A 20430-nucleotide genomic window follows, 5' to 3' on the forward strand; every position below is an offset into this window, starting at 1 on the left:
GGCATCTACACACTCACCATTCAGGTATACATCTGTACGCTCACCCATGTGCACCTCCACACTCACACAACCACACCGATGCACAGGGTACACAGACCCAGTCATGCACACACATCTGTACGCAGGGCACACACGCACACTCACGCACCTGCGTCTGCATCTATAGGCCACGCACGAGTCCACATTCATATGCACAGCCATACAAAATGCGTGCAGGCACACTTACACTTAGTTCATCATGCACCCCGCGCAGTGGCACACTCACAAGTTATGTGAGTGCGCTTACAAACACATAGTGGACATAGGCAAATGACCTCACACCAACACACCTTTATGCCTGCACATGCATGCCTAACATACACACGCTCATATGTGCTCATGTGCACACACTGATTCACACAATCTCACATCTGCATACTCACATGTGTAGCTATATGCAAACACACATGCTCACACACACATATATATATGCATATATGCTCACACACATCACGCACCAACACTATACCCATACACTCACTCTCATATGCGTACCTCACAGTACCCACATAACTGCAGTCATATCACATGTCCGCCCTCACACCCTCATACCTGCATACTCACCCCGTCACACACTCATAATGCCTATGCTCATGCACACATACTCACACATATGTAACGCATGTATATTCCCTGTGCACCCCATAAACATACTCTGTCGACATCACTTGCTTGTGAGAAGGGAAAGGAGTTTAAAGTACCCTGCACAGAGCACTGAGCATCTCAAGTGCTTAATTATTATTTATTATTCTTAGTCTTGAGTGTTTTGCACAGTACAGTGGAGAATAGAAGCAGTAAGGAGACACTTGGAGCTTCGCTCATCTTTTAAGCCTACTCAGTGCATTCCTCTATTACTGCTTGTAAAACTTGTTTTTTAAATATAGCTTTTTTTTTTTTTTTTAGCACAGGCATCAGAATAATTGAAGTTTAACACGAGATTTCAAGTTGAGTTGTTAATAAAAGAGAAGCCTGTTTTCACTGAAGCTGATTTTCAATGAATCAGGACACCCTTTTGTCACCTGTTCAAAAAACACATGCTGAAATGAACCAGAGTCTGGCCAAGCCCAGTGTGTGGCATGGAATGACTAGTGTGTAGGTTTTACACTCATCCTGTAACGATATAAGAAAGAAAAAAAAAACCTGCCCGCTGGTACAGCACTATAAGATAGAGTGCTTGTGGCCTTTATGCTGGCACAGGACTTTGGAGTCTCTGATCTGTGCTAGGCAGGACCACTTAGATGCTGGGCTGAGAGAACAGAGAGAGTCCTGAGGCTTGCTGCCAAATAATTAGGAAGTATTCATTCTTTTTACTTATTTTATATTATTTATTAGGTATGTAGTGGGGGAGGTGTGCACACATGGAGATCAAAGGATGACCTTGAGGAGTAAGTTCTTGCCTAGTCAGAGTTCCAGAAATGGAACTCAGGTCGGTATCTAACTTTTCAACAGCTGGCAAGCTGTCTTAAAACCTTCAGGACAGTGTTTGTTCAGTTGGCTTTTCTGATCTTTAATCTTATAGTCTTTGCTTTTTGATTGGTCTTTGACCCATTCATATTTAATGAAAAGTATTTACATAGCTGGATTGAGGGCTTCCACTTTATTTTATTTTGTCTTCTTAGGTTTTGCTTCTCTGTTCTTCCTTTCGATTTATTTTTGGATTATTTAACTAGATTTTAATTTTTTTATAATAGATATACACATACATGCATATATTTGTGAACTATATTTTTAGAGCATGCCTTAAGAATTCCAGCATAGGTTCCTACTCTGGTGTGAATGTTTCTGTTCCCTAGATTCATGTCTTGACTTCCTAATCTCCAAAGTGATAATATAGGAAACAGGAAGGGTTATGTCCAGAGTTCAGAATTTCTCGATGATCAGTGCCATATGAAAGACCCTGTGGAGTCTGCTGGCCAGTCCATCGGGCATGAAATCTGCCAGATCTTTGACCTTGGACTTCCCAGTCTCAAGATCTGTAAGATTTGTTGGTTGTTTATGAAAGTGATTAGCTTATGGCATTTCACTGTGGTCCCTCTAAAAGACTACAGCAATCATTGGCTCTGTAAAGTTCCCCAAGTTAATACCATGCTCCTCGGGAAATCCCCACAACCTTCTGGACCATGTGCCGCCTCAGCACGTCATCCCCTTCCTGTCCTGCCATTGGCATTTGTATCCCACACACACGTGCACTATGAAGCTGCACTGCAATGCTACATTATTTTGCTTTAAACAGCTCCATAAATGTTAATCAATCAATCAAACAAATAAACTTTTTTTTTTTTTTTTTTTTTTTTTTTTTTTTGTAGCACACATCTGTCTGGTGGGGACACAGCCTCTTAACGTTCTTTTTCTGAAACTATTTCTGTTTCACTTGCATTATTAAAGATATTTTAGTGCATATGTAATTCTAGGTTGGGGGTCTGTGAGATGGCCTGCTAGGTAAAATGCACTTTCTGTCAAGCCTAAAGGCCTGAGTTTGATCCCCAGGACTCACAATGTAGAAGAAGAACAAACCTTAACACCCTCACATACAACATGTCATGACATGGGTATATGCATATTCATATTCACATTAATTAATACAATAATTTAAAAAAATCATAAATTAGGGCTTTTTCTATTTATTTTAGTATGGGAAATGTTATTCACTATTTTCTTTTATTAGAAATTAATAATTTTTAAGTTATTTTCCAATATCTAATAGCACTTCCCCCCTAACTTCTTTCCTGATTTTCTTATTATTTTTTTGGTTTTCAAGAGTTTAATTACGATATGCTTTGGTACAGTTTTCTTTGAATATATCATTATTGTGATTCGCTGAGCTTCTTAAGTCTATTAATGTGTTTTTCATCATATATAAATTTATGGCATCATTTCTTTATATTCATTTCCTGCTTTATTATCCCTTTCTGTCTTTGGCCTCCAGTTTCATGCATCAAAGACCTTTTGATATTGAACCAAGTATACTGAAATCTTCTTATTTTTTTGTTCACAATTTTTGTTCTTCAGAGAGAAACTTCTGTTATCAGGCCATGTAAATTAATTTTTTTCAGATATTGCATTTTTAGTTCTAGAATCTTATTTATGTAGTGTTATTTTTCCAATAAGATTTCATTCATTATGAGCATATTTCCCTTTTGGTTCATGAGTATATTCACAATAAAAACTTTATGGTTTTTATTTATTAATTCTGACAGCTGAAGAACCTCAGCATCTGTCTCCATTGGTTGTGCTTTCTGCTCATGAGTAGATAACGGAGCCAGGCATGGCGGGGACATACCTGTAGTCTCAGTGATCAAGGAGTGGAAGGGAGATGACCCCCAGTTCCACACTGGCCTGGGCTCCATAACAAGACACTATTTCAAAAGTAAATAGATAAATGAACAAGAAGAATGGCCCACACTGCTTCTGTTCTCTCTCTTATGTTGTGAGATTGTAGATTGTCCTGGAAACACTGTGCATGGTACAGGGTGAAGCTTCTGGTATGTGTACCGTTCTTCTGAAGAATGTTGCATCTTCACTTCATTTAGCAAGCAAGCATCTCTGCTAGACTTAGAATGTGCCTTCTAGTATCTGAGCTGAACCTCTATTATGTCCTTTTATTGTGAAGCTGAGATGCAGGCATGATGACATGCAGGGTGGGGCTGCCTGCTAAGCTTCCTCCTTTACATGGCCCTCTTCGTGCTTGCTGGGAACTAATTCTTCCATCCAGGCACTGCATTTTCTACTGGTGTTCAGCCGTGCTGTCAGTCTCTGGCCAGCTGAAAGCTGTACCAACTCACAGCTATACCAACTCACTTTGTTGCTCTCTTCTCTCAAGGGTCAACTTGCCAGATCTGCCTGGCCGGTTCATTTTCTAGCCCCTTACGAACTGAATGGTGAGGGCTTTAGTTGGTTTTCTCCTTACACTTTGAGGTGATTTCTAGGGACCAAACTCAACGCATAGAGCTTCAGAGCAAGCACCTGCAAGCTGCCTCTCCAGCCTCTGCCATTAATTCCCACGTTCATAGTAACATTCTTCAGTCACCAAGTTAGAGATCCAGCCTAGATGCCATGAATTCATGATAAGGAAACATCTGTGCAGACACACAGCAGAGCGTCATTCAGTGGGGAAGAAGGCTTCATTATGACAGGTTCACACATGGACAAACTATATGAAACCTCTCACTTTCTAATATGGATATACACCAATGAAAATAAGGACTTTGTGAAAGTAAAGGTGAAAAAAAAAAATCCAGTGCATTCAAATCCTAGAAGGGTGTGGAAAGAGGATAAGAGAGGCCAACAGTGACTATGACCACAGCACATTATATGCATGTATGAAACTGTCAAAAATGACATTTTTAATGTCAAAATATTTACATTGGTACCTCTTGAATTTTGCGTCTGAAATGCATCTATCATGTGGCCATCCTGAGCCTGGCCCAGGCTGTACCTACCTTATGCCTGTAGTCCTGGAAAATGGCTGACAGCACCCCTTTCTCTCTTGTATGACAATTCATATGGTTACCCCTCCCCTCCCAAGCCTGAGACATGCAGAGACATTGAACCCCAGAGAGGCAGAGCATACCTTTCTTCTCAGCCCTCCAGAGCCCCGGGTCTCGTTTCACCCCTCCCATGCCTGGTACAAGGGGTGCTGGGGGAGAGGGGGCCTCAGATCTGGCACTTCTATTTCAGGGCAGACGATGGCTTCCTTTGCCAGCCCAAATGAGACCTTTCCTCTCCCAAGTTCCTCAGTCTCTCATTAGCGGTTGTGTTTGTGGATAATGGCTATAAGGAGGGGCAATAAAAGAAATCCAGAATGCGCTGCCCGGCCTGTGCTTAACCCTTCTGCAGGGAATACATGCCAAAGCTGGCTGAGGTCTTAATGACACAGCAGACCTAAGGGCTGGAGCGGGCATTTGCCGTGCAGCTGGGTTATTGCATCCCCATTAGTTAAAAATGCCCGGCCACAGGCCAGGAGCCCAAGAAAATAAGTGGTGACAGGTGAGAGAAAAATAGCCTCCCGGAGGCTCTGTGGCCACTTCAAAGGCCATGGCCCTGCTAGGTAATTGAGGCCTAATGGACACCACGACTGGGAAATGGCTTGGCTACCGACATCCCTTGTGCACAGGAAAGCGATGGACAGGGGCCTGGAGAGGTCACAGGCTGGCATAGCCCTGAGTGGCCTCTGTAATTACGGATGGAGCCAACACCTCTTCTGCCAGGGGCTGAGCAGATTCCGTTCAGGGAGGAGAGGGGCCAGAGGATGCTTTGGGACAGAGGCAGGTTACAGGAAGAGCCCATGTTTTTAGCCACACTTGTTTTACAGTATGGCAAACATCGAGGAGGCCATTGTGTGGGCACGCACTCCCGGGAGCTCGTTAGTGTTGGTGTGGATGTTTACAGGTGTCGGTGTGTGCTTGTGTACAGGTGTGTGCTCTAAGTCTCTCTCTCTTCAGCTTTGCCTCTTTGCATCTTGGAATCTCCCTTCAGGAAGCTACCACAGTCTCTTTTTTGAGCTCTTTAAATAGCCTTGTCCAGCAGGGCAGACTCCCTAAATATCTAGTGTCCTGGCCCCTGGCCGAGGGAGCCAGGCTGGCCTGGCTTTGTTAGTAGCAGCCCTCATAAGAGGGCACAGAGAGGAGCCCTCTAGCCTGCCACGGTGATTGGACCCCATTGACAGGCTTCTACAGAGAGGCCAGACGACAGAGTACCCAGGTCGGAGTCTCTCAGTACCCGGAGCTTCAGCGCCCCTGCCCATGCCCTAGGAAGACCCACACAGCCACAGACACTCCCATTGTTTCTTATCACATTTTTAATTCACTCAACTCAATTGTAACTTCAACTTACTAGTGAAAAGAAACATTTGATTGCTACAAGAAAGGGAAAAGGCAATGCCATTTGGCATAAAGAGCAGATAATGCTGTAAGGGACCCAAAGCAGAGAGAAGGAGAACTTCCATCTTGGTGGTGGTACTGCCCGAGGCTGCAAGTTTGAGGGAAGTTTTGCTCTACAGTGTGAAGACAGCTCAGTGAAAGGTAAAAGACTGCGGTGGCACTCTGCCACCAGGAAGGGTCTTCCTGATGTCACCCAGCAAGGAAAGCATAAAGGCCCGCTGCACAGTGGGCCAATGTCACCTGCTGGTGCCGGCTTAGGTAACTGCAGAGCCCACAGGTGGCACTGGTGAATCATTCTGGGTCTTGGCTTTAAATCAAGCCACATAGATCTGTTTGACAGTTCACGTCTTTCTTGAGCAGAGGCAAGGCAGAAGTCAGGGAAGCAGTTGATTCAAGCGGGTGCAAAGTTGTTCGTGAAGGCACTCCGCAGCCCTCAGCTGGCATTTTTTTTTGGAGGGGGAGGCTAAAGTAGAGTTTTGGGTTCAAATAGCTGAAGGTCCTGAGGCTTGACCAGGTCTCAGTAACACAGAGCTGACCCAGGGGCCACTGATGCCATGTTTTACCTTGAGCCAACAAAGGCTGTGATGTGTTGGAAGTGGATATTGGCATCTTTTCTTAGTCACTAACTGGCTATCAGGCACAAGGAGGCCCCATTTCTGTGTGTTTCTTATCACATTTTTCATCCAGTCAACTCAGTTTTAACTAAACTTGCCATTCAAAACAAGAAGACAAAACATTTGCTTGCTGTGAGAAAGGGTAAGCTCAAGGGCACTTGTGTGAAAGGCCTAGGGCCCATGGGAGGAACTCATCATCCTTTAGGGGTGGATGAGGCACTTGCTATGTAGTCCCAGGGTCCCCCTTCCACAACCCAGGGACCCTTCTAAGCATTTACACAGACAGAAGCTCCCTTAGTCCTCACGTCGCAGAGCACCATGGGAGTGAAGTACGGGAGTCAAGCGTGTGCACAGTGCTTAAGTACTCAGCAGCCCTGTTTTACATGTCGGGTTGGCTCACTTGTCCAAGTTCAGGTATTAAGCAGTAGAGTCTAGAACGTGAGCCCAGCCAGTCTCCAAATTCGTTCCCACCCTATCTCTTTTTTTAGTTCACGGTCTTGCGTTTCCCATTCTGGCCTCAAACTTGCTATGTAGCCGAGGATGATTTTGAACTTCCCATTCTCCTGCTTCCGCCTCTGAACTAAGTTAGAGGTATGTACTACCATGTCTAGTTGCATGTGGTGCTGGGGATCAATCCCAGAGCTTCATGCATGCTAGACAAGAGCTCTACCATCTGTGCTTCATCCGCAGCCCAAGTTTCGAGCCAGTGATGTCTAGACCACAGTGGCCTCGCTTCAGATCTGTGTGGTCACGGTGTGTGTGTATGATGCAAGAGTGAGTATAAGCATTTGTGTGTGTCAGGCCTGAGTGTCTGCAGTGCAGGCCACCATCAGACAGCTTAGATCAAGAGGCGTTTACTTTACAAAACCAAACCATGCTCATTTCAATTTGCTCACATGGCAACCACCTCTAATTCCATTGACAAACACTGCATTCTCAGAGCTGCTGTTGGCAGAGGTGGCCAGAATGTGCCCCATTCCACATTCCTCCAAGTCACCAAGTGGATCAGCCTAAGCACTGCCATAATTTAGGATTCAGCACTCAGGTTTCACGAGGCATCACCAGAAATGCCATCGAAACCACTGGACTGTGGTACAGGGAGGGGTTGAGGGTGCAACCAAGCTGCATCCTGCCCAGTTCCTTCCCGGGATGGACCCGTCCCAAAGGCCTGCCTGCACCCCAGAGAAACCTGGGCTTTGTGTTGTGAGTCTCGGGCTTGCCCACAGGCCACTGCCTTTCCGCCAGCTTTGGGGACAGGGACATGACTTTACACATATGCTCTCAGCTAGCTATTCACCTCCCTGCTGGATTGGGAATTGCTGTGGCTGAGGACAGGAGCCTGTGTGTGGCTGAATGCTGCCATTGACAGCGGCCAGGAAAACCTCCATGCCAGGGATGACGAAACTCATCTTTTTGAGCAGGATGAGTTTGCAGGGTGGTAAGGTCATGGACCAGGCAGGAGTCTAGCAAAGTGAGGTCTCTCTTCACTGAATTCAAAGTGGCCCCATGAACTCTGTGCTGTCCCCCTTCCCTGATTACCACAACCCTTGCTTCTTTGATCTATCCTTGGAGTTTCTTCAGGAACAATGTCATTGAGCCCAACTCTATCTTGAAGTTCTACAGACCTGTTCATTCCTCTTTCCCTCATGAATCTTCTCTGGCTCACTATTGCACTCAACTTAAAGTTAAACAAAGAAGAAGAGGGGGAGGAGAAGGAGGAGATAGCAAATCATGTTTCTAGGATGTCTTCCTGTGTCACTCTTGTTTTTATTGAGCTGGTGACTTAGAAGCTCTGATGACACCCATGGGTCCCCTTGACTAGGCATCCACCCCCAGCATCTGGGAATGGTGACCGAAAAGGCTCCTGCTTTCCTCAGACATCGTCCTGGGCTGAAGTGCTGGGGAAGACAGTTCTTCCCACAGGTGACATGCCTGGCCACCCCTGCCTTGGTTTTGCTTTTCAGGAACTCAGTTCAAATTGTGGGGGAGGGACTCAGAGAATGGAGAGGCATAAAATGGGTAAAGGTTTGCTGTTTATATTTTGTCAGATTGGACAATAACAGATATCCACTAGTTAGTTTCTATTTGGGGGCAAACATGCCAAGATCATCCTCACTGTGCTCACATACATGTGTCATGTACAGGCATAGACAAGTGCACATAGCCATCATCCATTTTCAAGACTCCTGGTGAGTACCTGAAGCTATGGATAGGTAACCCAGAACTACACATGTTTTCCTGTACATCCAAGTCTGCTAAACAGTATAATTTATAAATTAGACACTATGAGAAAGTAACAGCAGGACAAGAATAACAATAACTATAATAAAAGCTATTTAAAACTTACTAATTGTGGGCCAGTGAGATGGCTCAGAGGGTCAGGGTTCTTAGCGCACAATTACTGATGACTGAATTCAATCCAAGGAATGCACAGTGGAAGGAAAACCCTGATCCATCAAGCTAACCTCTGACATCCACCTGAGCACCGTGGCACACATGCCCATAATCACACATATTAGATACATACATGTAAACAATAAATTTAACTTACAAATTATTTATTTCTGGAACATTCCACCTAATGCTTTTGGACTTCAGTTAACTTTGGGCCACTGATATTTTGAAGCAAGAGGAACTTTGGCTAAAGGAGGGCAATGGCCCATTAAATTTTAACAAACGTTCAGACTATACTATACATAGTTCTGATATTCTGCATCCTGCACACACAGAACCATATCACATCTGATCAATGACACACGGAATCTCATGGCATGGAAACACGTTGCCACCCAGGATCCTGCCCGTCTGGATGATAGTGCCACAGACTCCTCGTTCCTTAAGTGAAAACAGCTCCATGGATCCAGGTCCCCAGTCCTACACCCCCATAGCTCTTCATCTTACCCACACGTGGAGCATGACTCTAATCCTTTGGTAAAGTGGTAGCCTATTTCCTTAAGAAGCAGCTGATTAATTTCCTCGCCTCCTATTTCTCCCTTGTCAAAGGGGAGGAAAGGTTGTCGTGTTTGTGTGTCAGGCCCATTAGCCTAGATAAACTGCCGGCCTCTTGGAATGACGAGTGGCAGAACAGAGCAGTTGCTGCAGAAATAAGTCACACGGTGAGGAGCAGGCAGAAGATTCCATCGAACGCCGGGGGATGGCTTATTAATCTCACTTCGGGAGGCATTCCTGGAGAATCAGTCTCCTTTATTAATGATATTTCACTCAGCTCTGTGAGACATCTTTTATCTAGCCAGAAGGGCAATTATCTATTTAGACCGGGAAACAATATTCAGTCCTGCCTTGGCTCTAGGGCAAGGAGAGGAGCCAAGGGACGAGGGGAGAGAGAAGTACACACTGGGATCTTGCCCCCAGTCTAGCCCATGCTGGGTCCCTTACACTTCTATCAGGCTCCTGCCGAGACAAGGGGCCTCTAGCATTGTAAACGTGTGTGTCTATGAGCATGTGTATAGATGTGTACGTGTGTGGTCGGGGCAACGGGGCTCAGAGACAGACATCCTGACTGCTTGCTTGAAATAGTCCATGTTGGTTTATTCTGTGAGCACCTATGTACAAAGTCTTGGAGAATGGGGATGAGCAGGGCATGGCTCCTACTGCTGTCCTGAAGTCTTTTCTAGGCCAAGGTCTCATCATCAAATCCTTCCATGATCACAGTCAAGGATCTTACATGGAAGATCATAATAAAAAAGGAGGTATTTTATAGACTTAAACCACCATTTATCCTTGTCTCTTGTGACAGCTATTGTATAGATACAGCAAAAGAGATGATTAGGTAATCAGCTTAGTGGGGAAAAGTAATCAAATCATGAACCTTTACGTAATATTTGGTATGTCTGTGCACCGAGTGTCTGCCTCTTACAGTCACTAACAGAGTTAGAGAGCACCTGCTGTATGTTTGTTCCTGAACCTGGCTCTCCGGAGCAAGGGAGCTGAGATGTTATTCTTGCCTGCTGAGAATTTGTAGCTAATGGGTATGAAAACAAAATAGCAAGCCCTATGAGGCACTAAAGGACACACACAATGGTATTCACAAAGTGCATGTAGGTGTGTGGGGGGGGCGGACACCTGAGAGAAGCGACTTAAGGGAGGGAGGGCTTACTTCAGATCACAGTTCAAGGGGATTGCCATCTATCATGGCGGTAAAGGTATATGGCAGGAGGGTGAGGCAGCTGGTCATAGTGCGCCTCAGCAGGAAGTAGACAGGGTAAATGATGGTGCTCAGCTTATGTTTTCATTTTATTCAGTTCAGGACCCCTGCCCACGGGAAGGTGCTACCCGCATTCAGAGTGGGTTTTCTCTGCCCAGACAAGCATGTCTGCAAACATCTCCTTGGGCACCCAAGACATGTTTCACAAAGACAGTCAAGCTGACAGGATTGAAAAACCACAGGTAGAGAGATAGATGTGGTAGGTGTTCCCATGGGTTTGATATCAGGCTCTTTTGACCTCTCACCTTGGCTAGCCACTAGTTGTCATTGGAACTTGGCATCGGAGTCTCAATTTTCTGGGGGATCCGCTTTCTGGAGCATCATGAGAGTGATTTCTCGTGAGAGTGTATGTGTTCATAAATGCAGAAATGGCTCTCAGTGAAGAAAAGCTTCTATGATAGACTATGATAGTCCAGTGTCTGTCCAGAGAGGCAAGCCAAAAGAATAGCCATTCCTGCTGTATACATGGAAGGATCTGAGTCCTTGCAAAATTCCACCTGTATGCTAAATGCTTTGCGTATCCTTTCTCTGGAGGAGCCGGATCCTGAGATCCTGTGGACGGACAGGAGCTCTTCCTGCTGACAGTACAGGTGGAATGGCTTGTTGGCTTGTCTTCCACGCAAGACTTGAGAACATAGCATCAGGCCCAGTAAGGCCTCAGTCCACTGTGGGTGGCAGAGCAGCATCGCCTGGGCCTGTACATGGTAACCCGCACCCCCCACCCCGTGTTTGGCCAAAAACTCAAGTCTAGTCACTGCTCTGGGATGGACCTGAATTCCCTTCACTGACATCTCTAGCCCTTGGTCAAGCATGGCATGTCCTTCCTATTTGTTATTCTGACTTTCTGGATTTAGCTCTTCCCGTGGGCCCTGCTGGTGGGACTGGTGCTGTTGAGGTACCTTGGGGACAGAGGAGGGGAGGAACCAGCAGTAAAAGGTTAGGCACAGCAGAGTAGATTGCCCCTGGTGTGAAGAGATGGCATGGAGCCTAGGGTCCCCTGGGGGAGCACAGGGAGCCCTTTTCCTGCTGAGTTGGATTGAGGCACTTTGTGTTCCAACCCAAACCGGCTGGTGGAAGGCCTGGCCACCAGGCCACTCTGCTGCTATCTCCTATGCAGGGTGTACCTTTCCTGCTCCCTCTAGGTGACCTTTGCTGTGACAGTTGGGAGGAGGGAGGTTAGCTGTGGGCCTGGCGGGAGGTCCTCACTCAGTGTACTCCGTGCCCAGCCTGCCCCTGTGGGCAGTAGAAGCTGGAAGCCCAGCCCCTCTTTGTCAGCACTTTGCGGCCCCCCAGCCCTCCCCACCCCAGTAATTAAAGAAGACTCTGGAAGAAGAGCCAGTACAGTATGTCATAAAATCTCTCTGAACTACCTATATTTACCCCTGAAAGTGAATTCTTTATAAGACCCGGGATATCAAAGCGGTCGGGGATCAAAGTCGTTTTAATAAGCCAGGCGAGTGTGCCTGCCCAGCCTGGCCTCCTCTCACTGCCCTCCGAAGGCACTTAGGACACCCCTTGGGCCGAATTGTCACTCTGATTGCTTATTGCACAGGTCTTTAGGGGACCAGAACAGCCCACCCTTCCCTTTCCAGGTCCTGCCCACCCTCCTCTTCACAGACCTTGACTCTGCATTGGGGCCTCCTGTGCCCTGAAGGACCATCCGGAACCATTCACCAATCACTGTTTACCCGGGTGGGCGGCAGCCAGGGATGGCAAACTTGCCCATCGATGTACTCAAAGCTGAGAGGTGCAGCATTAAACACAGGAACAAAGCCAGTTAAAACGGTTCCCCTGGGGTTGGTTACTGGAACAGGTCGGCTTTGATTTGGGTGTCAGTTACAGGGGTGTGTTCAGAGAAGAAAATTCCCTGAGCATGATCATTAAGATGTGTGTACTTTTTTTTTTTTTTCAAGTGTGTTCTATTTCAAAAAAGGCCTTAAAAGTGCCAGCACTTCCCATAGGACTCAGCTCGCCTGGGTTTCCCACAAAGCCAGGCCACCGTGGGTCACTTTTCCCTATGCCGTGATTAACATCAAGCAGGAGTGAGGCTGGGCAGCACATGGTGAGTGAAGGGGGCTCCAGTCAGTCCAAGGCCCTCCAAAGATGGTGCCTCAAGCCTTGACCTCCTGCCTACCCTTATGGGAATTTTGCTTTAAGATAATGGCCTAATGCAATGCTCTTATTTTACTGTGGAGGAAACTGAGGCCTAAAAAGAGTGAGCTAGTAGATGGAGACTAGACCCAACTTTTCCCTGTAGCTTTAGACTTGTTTTGTTACAGCAAGGGCTGTCAGACTACTGACAGTGGGTCAAATCGCTGCCTGCTTTTTAAACAAAGTTTTATTGAAACAGTCCCATCCATTCACTTGACTCTCTATGACTGCTTTGGGGACTATAATGAAACACTTGAATGTTGACCTAGAGACAGTCTATGACCCACCAAGCCCCAAATATTTATTATTTGGGCTTTCCAGAAAATGTTGGCTGGCCTTTGTTTTTACCCAGTGATGTTTTCTGTATCATACTGTGATGTCCCCCAGAGCCTGTTTACAGCTCCTCTCAGAAGGCCAGGCTCCATCTACCTCACCCCTGCCCAGGACCCACGGTGGCTACACAATAGTACAGTTCAGGCTCCAGAAAGGTGAGGGATCTGAAGGGCCCTGGGCCCTGGGAAAGCTTTCTGACCTTTCAGGACCTCTGTACCACACACTAGCCACATTCGAAGCAGGAGAGAAAACTCTGGAGATGTTGTGTGACTCTACATGCTATGGGGTCCAAAGGGGTGAGGTATGAGGCAGTAATGCACCATCTTGTATCAGTGAGCACTTCCGACACTATGAGATCTGGCTTAGCAGGCTTAGGGACGATTCTGTCACCTATGTGGTAGACCCAGAGCAGAAGGGTGCCTTTCGATAAGAGCCCTGCTTGTCAGTGCCTTGCTAGCCATTGAGGTTGTAATTATCACCTGCCCACGTTACAGCTGAGGAAGCTGGAAGTGTTTGGGGTGGGAGAGGCTCTGGGGTCCACAGTGCTGTGCTCATAACCCCCCTCAGAACTCCTCCCGCTACTTCCTGTAGCTGTAACAGTGGACGTCCTCCTTGCAGACACAGAACATTCTCAACAATTGGTGACCCTGACCAAGATCACATTGCTAGGACATGCTAGACTTGAACTTGGCTAAAAGAGGTCACAGGTGGTGTGAACCGACAGACACCACTGTCTCCCTGGAGGGCAGTGATAGGTAGAAAGGTAGGGCAGGCCAGGAATGAGGGGGAGGAGAGGCCAAACCCCAAACATGTCAGATAAATCTGCCCTCAGAAGTTTCGGGAGAACTCTTGTGATCTACTTGCTCTCTTTATTAAGCCACTTTGCAGCTACGGGGCCAGCGAAGAAGACAAGTGACTTCCTCTTGAGGTAGAGCTCCATGCTAAGTCATAGCCCAGAAGCTGAGCCTGGTTAGAATTAACTCCACCAGCTATTGACCTGTCCTGAGGGGCTCCAGGGATACCTGGGACCAGGGCTGCCCTGAGAATTGAGCTTCTTAGAAAGACCACAAGTGGCCAGACAGGGAAAATAAGAGGAATGGGACTTGTGCTGGCCAGAGACCAGGCAGAACCCCAGCATGCTTCCTTGCTCCTACTCTCACAGCCTGTGTGTGGAGCTCCTGGACTCTCTGCTTCCAGCTGTCCAGCCACTAGGGGCTCCTATCTTCCTTTTGTCCTTTGTAGGGAAGTTCTGCCAGCCTCATGCCCTTGGCAGAGCCCTGTGGACTCAAGAGTTCTGCTCAGGGATGCCCACCACACAGCTGCTCCCTCTCTGTAGACTGCACTTTCTGTGTGTATAGAGGTCCTTCCTCTCAGGGCCCTAATATCTTTTTTAGCTGACTTCCTCTACAGCCTAGAGCTTGCAGGGGCCAGGAACATGCCTGCATCAGTACCAGCCAGGGCCTGATTCACAGCAGGGCCAGAGACATTGGAAGTAAGGCCTGCTCTTCCTTGTCAGCGTCAGGGAAGGGAGGAGGGGCTTGTCTGAAGCACGGTGGGTATAGCCACTTGGAGGTGCTCCTTGGCTCTGCAAATCACCTCACCTCCACTGTTTTGTGAGCCCAGGGAAGATCTAACAAAGCATCAAAGGACCCTCCTTGTTATATGGAGGGTTCATATAGGGGGAGAAAAGCCTCCTTCAGGCAAGAAGTGGGGGTGGAGAGGCAGAGCTGCAGAGTACAAGGTCCAGAGCCAGGAGCAGCAAGCACACTGGCTCTGCCTCTATTGCCTTGTTTGAGTCTCCATGCAAATGTGCAAGGAAGGAACTCACAATGTCTCCTTTACAGGAACTAAGAAACTGACCATTAGAGAGGCTACACAAATTGCCTCTCTACACAAGTCTCACAGCTAAAAAGCGGTGGGGCTAGGATCTAGCTGCAGAGGCTTCCAGAAACATAGGTTGTGGGTGAACATAGACAGGCATGCCCATCAGATCACACTAAGTTCAAGGACATGGCTGTTCCTTCAAGGGCTAAGACTAGGGCCAGGTGAGATCAAGAGAAGTAGTCACCCCCTGAGCTTGCAGGATGGTCTCCTGGTGTTTTGGGCCCTGGCTGTGCTTTGATGGCCTCACACATTTTGCCTGTGAGAAAACAGAGGCTCCTGAGCAGGCTGGAAGTGCTGGGAGTCTGAAGAGTGACAGTAGTGGAGGGGGAGGAAAGGGGTAGGATGGGACGGGGTGGGGTGGGGATCAGGGATAAGTGGGTAGGGAACAGTACTACTAGGAAGCACTGCCAAGATTGGGAATGGTCGAGAGGTAAAGCCCAGAAGCCTGACTACAGTGAGGGAAGGCAGCTATGAAGGACTTCTATGACCATATGCAGGTTCCTTCATCTAGAAAGCTTGCCTGGTTCAATTTCTGTTTCCTGTGCAGCAGACTGGGCCTAGGCCCTATCCCTTCAGACTCTTCTGGCAGAAACCCAGCTCCAGCTCAGAGGCAGGCTCAGCTGATACAGCTCCTTGGCAGGGCCCATCCTGGTTCCCTAGTAAGTATCCTGGGTTCCCAGGCACCCAGAGAGGCCCTGGCAGTCCCTGAGGAGGCAAAAGCTCCAAAGGGTAATTCTTCCTGGATGACCAGGGAGGCCAAGGTCAGATGGAGCTCATTATGCCATTTAACAGATGGGGCAGTCAAGGCCCCTAGAGGCATCAGGCCTCTCTTGGGCTGGGAGGAGGGGCTGGCCCCTGAGCCTGGGCCAGCTAGCTGGATCCCTCCTTCCCTGGCAGGGAGCGGGAAGTACTTCCTCATGCCTATGCTGTGGGTGGATCTCATTTGAATCCGTCTACATCAAAGTGTGAGGTTTTCCCGGGGAAGGCTTAAAAAATTACTTTTGAGTTTTCAAAAGAAAATGTTGTGCTGACTTAGACATCAGAGCACACTTAAAACTTGGAGGATTGCACTATTAACATTTTTTAAAAACCCTTTTACTGGTCCTCTTCAAACCCTCCCCTATGCTGAGTCCTAGAGGCAGATGCCAGCTCCTCTGGTCTTCTGCCTCATGGGGCAGGTATTTCTCTCTCCCAAGAGTGCCCTGTGTTCCTTCCATCAGTCAATAGTACAGGCTCTGTGACCCAGGGAGGGGCACTGACTGTCTCAGAGCCATGGGCACCCCTTTCTTTGAGTCTAAGGAGCCTCCTGCAGGTTGGCAAGGACCGCATGAAAGACAGAGTGAGAGGCCATCACCTGGGCTTCAGTGCCATTGCAGGATGGGAAATAGTCTGGCATTTTTGTTCATTTCTTCTCTTTGCAATATCAAACCCCCACGGGGAAAAATGTAGAAATGATAAATTGGGCTTTTGTGTGTGTGTCTTGTTTTAAACCAATATGATCTCAATTCTTTTGTGGGCTTTGAAAGTCCATGCAGGAATTCCCCCCCTCGCTGTAAATACCTAGCGTCCCAGCCTTATGGCATGTGATCTGTAATAAACTTCAAAAGGACACCTTTGACATTTTAGATAACTTGCAAATGATGATGCGAGCGATCTTTTGCCACTACAAAGAAAGAACAAAAGAACCGACATGAAAGAGAAATCAATAAACATATGGCAATTAATAAAACATTTTCTATGAATACCCTACAAAGAGTTTTACAACGGTATAAAAACCCAACAGTTGTTTCAATGTGGATTTAAGAAGTCTCAGCTGGCATATTAAGACATCTGCACGGGGCAGCACACGGAAAGGCACAGAAAAACTGGGGCCATGGTTGGGCTTGTAAATCCATCAGATGAGAAGGTGCCATGGACAGAGAGATGGCTAGGGAAGGGGCTGAGGGATGGATGCTCTCATTCTATCTGCAGGAATGGAAAGTGAGAGGTGAAGGGGAGAGTGGGCTGTCAGCTGCGAGGGGGTGGGTGGGGTAGAGGGCTGGGTGAGGTGGGGGGTTGGGGGTTGGGTTTGAAGGGTCCTTTGTGGACTAGCCATTTGAAAGTTGGGCTGAACTTGAGCTATGTGCTCACAGCTGGGCTCTGCAGCCCACCTGGGAACTTGAGCTTATCAGAGGAGTGGGCTTGGGGCCAGGACAGAGTTCCTTGGCAGAAAGATTGAGTGCCCCATGCTATGCGCACCAATCCTCTGAACACAGTGGGACTGCTGTTTTCTGAAGTGCTTCTTCTTTCTCATGGACCAAGTTCAAGTCCCACCTCCACCGGCCCACTAAGCAGCTGCTTTCCACCTCTTTGGCCTCAGTTTCCACCTCTGTGCAATGCTGCCTGTCTGTGCTTCCTCCCAGCTTCCTCAATGCTCTTGAAAAGCTCGAAGGCTCACGTTCAAAAGAAGAGGTGGGGAGTAGAGCCTCCCCTCAGCCTGCATAGACTGGGCCTTGCAGTTCGTCTGCTTGCATCCCTTCATCCCAGTTTTTCTTCCCTTTGGTGGGCTTTATGGCTTCCATTGCAGTGAAAATAATTGGAATTTCTAGCGTTTGCACATGTAGGAGCTTTTTCTTGTGTCTTCTGCAGACTATACCTGTGTGGAGACTCCTAGGAGGCTGCAGCTGCTGAACCTGGACCCGTGCATCTCCCAAAGTTGTAAGGCTCTGGCTGCTAGGTAGAGCTACATGGGGAGCCCCAGAGGATGTTCAACTGAAACCCCGTGGCAATGTGAAATATAGGACATATCGGCAGAAACAGGACAGAAGAGGGAAGAGGGCAAGGCAGATTCAAAGAAACATACCCTACCCTGCAGCATGTTTTTCAGGTACACTACTAGGCGGGCCCAAGCGCAGACTGTGTGCGTAGTGAGTGTGTGTGGGTATGAGGGGGGTGTGCGCGTGTGCGCTTGCACATGCATGGGGCGTGCTCACTAGAAGGTGGCCACATGGAGTAGAAAGACAGAAATGTTGGACCCCTGGGTCTTGAATGACCTGATTGATTTCTTAATAGCCTAGGGACTTAGTCTCCCTATCTGTAAAATGGGTGGTGGAGGTAGCGTTACTTTCCTGACTGTAAAATCATGTACTCATAGCTCAAGGTGGAGACCTCAAAGTCCTGCAGCAACTGGTGTCCCCAGCTTAATGACAGGCAGTCGGTGACTTTGGCAGGGAAGGTAGGTTCTTGGGTCTGGAACCTGTGCTGTTCATTTTCTTACCCACAACCCACAAAATTTCGCTCCCTTACTACAGCCCAGATTCTCCAAGTTCAAAGTGATATAGGCTGGCTGCCTCCATCAGTTTTTACCGTCAGCACCTTTCAAGCAGCTATGGTAAGTGGCAGTTAGCTGGTCCTGGCTTGACTACCTCCAAGTTGGCGAGCTCACTTCTTCCTCAGGCAGGCTACCCTGTCTTGGCAGAGGTCATGGTGGAAAGCGTTTTCTGACCCTGGGTGGGAACCATTCTCTTGGACCAGAAGTTCTCAGACTCAGCTCCAAGTCAAAGTCAGCCCCTCTGGGGAGGGGATATCTCTTGGTTGTGCTGGGAATTGAACGTGTTGTCTTGCATCTGCCAGGCAAGTGCTCTAGCACTGAGCTCCAGCCTCAGCCCTGGGTGGGGTGCTAGAGCATCCTAGTGATTACAGTGTGCTGACGAACTCAACTGCAGGACATCCCAGGGCCCTCTGGGCAGTTTGCCTCCTGGGCAGGCAGGAGATCCCTCTGAGAGCATGGCCTGTTCTTGAGGACAATAGCACGTCTGGTGTGAAGATGCCCTACCTTGAGGTTTTGTACTAGTGCCAACTGCTTTGTCCCAACTACTTTGTCACCAGGATGTTTGTGAGACTACATAACCTCATACCTACCAATAACAATCATATGTGACAGGGCCCCATGAGATGACATTTGTATTGACCCCACTGTCCCTCAGGATCCTCTCTGCAGTTCTGTCCTAACAAAGGCAATGACTTTGGTGTCCGGAAATACTGGTCTGAAGCTTGGACTCGCTGTACCTCTTCACTTGGCATTTTCACTTAATGTTTCTATGCTCAGGTCTCTTCATCTATGCAACTGGAGTGATCACATCTACTAGAAGGGAAAATATCCACATGAAGAGAGCCAAGAGGGAGTGCAAAGTACACAGCTGGGTGTGGCGATGCACAGCAGCCCGCACAGTACTCAGGAGGGAGGTGGGGCAGGAATATCATGAGTTGGAGGCCAGCCTGAGCTACATGGTGAAACCTTGTTTCATATTTTTCTTTTCCCTCTTTCCTCTCCCCTTTCTTCCCTTTCTCCTTCTCTTTCTTCCTCAAAGAAAGGGAATAGGTCTGGGAAGACTCACCTATCTCTACAGACTGTGTGCCACTTCTCTGTGCTCTTAAGCCAGTTTTCTGCCACAAGGGCAAGAAGGAGAAGCCCTGGAAGGGAAGGTCCAGGCTACATCTCCATACCAGTGACTACCTAGGACTCAGCCAGAGTCATACTGGGGAATTCCTCCTTCTGTGCTTTGTGAAGCGTCCGGGTGACCAACCACTCACTGTCACACTGAGTTTGAAATCACGTGCTCCCCATAGATCAGCATGCATCTTTCTTACAGCGTTCCCCCTTGGCCATCACTTCTTAATCACCAGAATCCCTCCTCCCACCCCTGAACATACCCTCCCATGTTTCCACTTTTCCTCATATGTCTGCAAGATTTAGGTTGCCAACCCCGTTTCCAGATGAGGACGCACGCCAAGCAGCCCAGAATAGCTTGTCTACAGACCCAAAACATGGTATAGGTTCAGCTGGACCCAGCCACTCTGCTGGCATAGTAAACAGAATTCTAAGCGTCCTCAAATCCCCAACCATTGGTCTACATGGCCTGTCCAGCTCCCTCCCCTGAAAAAAATGTAGCTTTCATTCTTAGGGTAGCTTCTAATTAGGTCACCCTGAGTTTGCCTAGAGGATAGTATCCTGGGAGAGCCTGCACTAATCAGGTAAGATGAGAGACCGTAGAGGCATTTTTTTTTTTTTTCAGTACAGATGGTGAAAGTTACCATGTGTCCTTCAGCGTTAAGGGACTGTAGTCTGGCAGTACTGCACAAGATTGGAAAAGAACGTGGCATCGAATGAGACTCGATGCCAGCCAACCAGTCCCTGGACACCTTGGACTCAAACTGAGGGCCCAGTTATTCTTTCTAACCCGTGGGTTCAAGGGAACTGTGAGATTAAACAGTTGTGAGGTTTCAAGCTTCTCAGTTGTGTGAGTTCGTCCACACTGAATTTCAA

This window comes from Psammomys obesus, unplaced genomic scaffold, assembly GCF_907164565.1.
Source record: "Psammomys obesus unplaced genomic scaffold, mPsaObe1.curated_primary_1811, whole genome shotgun sequence".
Classification (NCBI taxonomy): domain Eukaryota; kingdom Metazoa; phylum Chordata; class Mammalia; order Rodentia; family Muridae; genus Psammomys; species Psammomys obesus.